Here is a 2830-nt window from a genome sequence, read left to right as displayed (position 1 = left end):
ATTTAAGAATTTGCCTGCCAATGCAGGAGATTTAAGAGACAGAAGATCAATCCCTGGGTCAGGAAGATCCCCTGGAGAAGGGCATGACAACCCATTCCAGTATTCTTACCTGAAGAATCCCATGGACAGAGGAGCCTGATGGCTACAGTCCATAGGGTCGCAAAAAATCAGATATGACTGAAGCAACTTAGCACACACATTGTCCACTTTTTCCATTAGAACCCTCGTACTTCCAAAATCTATGCCATGTCCAAGTATGATCTTGATGCTTACCCTGTCTCTTCAACCCGCTTTTGTCTTTTAGTCTTCCTTGTAGATTTTTGGTTGCAAGTAAAACATGACATATTGGGTAAAAGAAATTGAGGTAAATAGGCTTTTAGTGTGAGGATTTACGTTTATCTGGTTAGAAGGTACTTACTTATTGTTTGCTATAGGTGTAGGTAATAGAGGCTAAAATTTCCTCTCTGGTGTATTCGTTACTGTCTCCCCTTTTGTCCTTGGATTTCCCTAGAGACTACCTAAGGTCTGAGTTCTGCAGTTCTTGCAGCTATAATCCCCTTTTATGATACAGGGTCCCTAATGGAGTGTAGTTAATGTGTGGGGCTGGGGAAGCACTCTATATAACTTATGATTAGGTCTCAGTATTTAATTGAGTCTGTATTCCTGGGCTATGACCTTACAAGTGTTTCTCAGGTTTTGTTCTGTTCCTTGCTCCCCTACCTCAGGTGAGATAGGAGGCTAGAGAAAACTGGAATTGGGTGTTTCCCTTCCCACGTGTGCCATGCAGGAGGAGGTTGAAATTGGGGTTTTTCCTTCCCCTACGTCATGTAGGTACCAGTAAACCACAGTAGGTTAAATTCTAGTAGAACAGTTTCCCTTGGAGGGCAGACTTTTGTTAAGGAGAACAGAATACTCAGGGTGTATTCAAAATGGTTACTTTTCTCCTACCCCTACAAGGAGCAAATGGAGTGCTTTGGTCACTGGGGGTAAAATTCACGAGTGTGAAGACCCCTCTAAAACTGGCACTCTCTGGAGTTGTTAACTTTCAAGCTTGTCTACACTGAGCCTCCAGAAATTTTCCAATTCAAGTTTTAAGTTTTAATATCCTCGTACTGCCTCCAGTCTCTTGGTCAGGAAGATTCCCTGGAGGAGGGCACAGCAACCCATTTCAGTATTCTTGCCTGGAGAATCCCTTGGACAGAGGAGCCTGGCAGGCTACAGTCCAGAGGGTCGCAAAGAATAGGACACAACTGAAGCAACCTAGCAGGCACACAGGCACTGCCTCCAGTAGTGGCTTCTGCACCAGGAAGTTTTGATTCCCTTTATTTGGCTGTCTCTACAATTTTAGGATCAATTATCTATTAGATCTGAGAAGAATGGTTGATTCCCAGCTTGTTCAACTTTTTTCTTGTTGTGAGGCTGGGAGAGACAACTTGAAACTCATTACACATTGCCTGGAATCTGGAAATCAGTTTTTCTGTTTTCACAGTTTTTCTGTTTTCACAGTTTCACCTGTTTCTCATAGGTGAATATGAGAAATCTGCCTGCAGGTCACATTGCCAGCTACAGCTGTTGAATCAGTGCTGTATGAGAGGGGCAAAGAGAACACTGGCTACCTCCATTAACTCCCTGCATCTCCCAGGACATAAGAGTCACCCTGCTCCAAATTACCAACACTGTTGCTCTCTCTTCAGTGTATTCCAATTCAGAAGTTATATCTTTATCTTTCCAACAATTAACTCAATTTCACACCCAGGATATGAAGTCGTGGACTGAGACAAAGGCATTTTTACAAAAATTTCAGAGACTCACTGTATCTCCTACTTTGGCCTATGTGGGCCACTGAAGGGGGAGTCAGAAAGCAGTGCACTTAATCAAGTAATAATTATTCTCATGATTCAAGACTGTCTTACTCCAAGAAAATTCAGCTGAACAAAGCAGAATTATTTTCATCCCTTAGGATTCTTTCTGGATAGCCACCTGGAAGGGATAACACAGGCCTGCTTGTTGTTGCTCATCAGTGAAACAAGGAAGCACCATTTCAGGGAATGGTGAGGGTGGAAACCTAAAACATAGCCTGTATAATCTCACATATTTACCTTTTTTCTTTTTTTTTTTTAACTTTATTTACTTATTTTTGTCTGTGCTGGGTCTTTGCAGCTGCACTCGGGCTTTCTCTAGTTGCAGCAAGCAACGGATATTCTTTGTTGTGGTGTGAGGGTTTCTCATTGTGGTGGCCTCTCTTATTGCAGAGCACAGGCTCTAGGGCACAAAGGCTTCAGTAGTTGTGGCTTGTAAACTCTAGAGCATGGGCTCAGTTGTCCCTACAGCATGTGGAATTTTCCAAGACCAGGGATTGAACCCATGTCCCCTGCATTGGCAGGCAGATTCTTAACCACTGGTCCACAAGGGAAGTTCCCTGCCATTTTTTCTTAAGTATTATTCAGGAATCAGGCAAGTAGAGATTTAAGAACAGCAGAGTTTAGAAACTGGGGTAGGCAGAATAGTGGCCTCCAACTATGTCCACTTCCTATTCTCTGTGAATAGGTTCCCTTATACAGCAAAAGTAACTCTTTATATGTGATGAAATTATGAACCTTTAGATAGGGAGAGTACTCTGGATATCCAGGTGGATACAATTTAATCACAAGGGTCCTTATAGGTGAAAGATGGAGGTACTTGTCAGAGACATAGCATGTTGAAAAACACTTAGCTGGGCACTGCTGGCTTTGAAGACAGAGGAAGAATGCTGGAAAAGACAAGGAAAAATATTCTCCCCTAGAAACTTTAGAAGGAATACATTCTGCCAATACCTTGATTTTAGCTCAAC

Source organism: Bos mutus, chromosome 17 (genome assembly GCF_027580195.1).
Source record: "Bos mutus isolate GX-2022 chromosome 17, NWIPB_WYAK_1.1, whole genome shotgun sequence".
Taxonomy (NCBI): Eukaryota; Metazoa; Chordata; class Mammalia; order Artiodactyla; family Bovidae; genus Bos; species Bos mutus.
The sequence above is the reverse complement of the archived record's forward strand: the minus strand, read 5'-3'. Positions refer to the sequence as shown.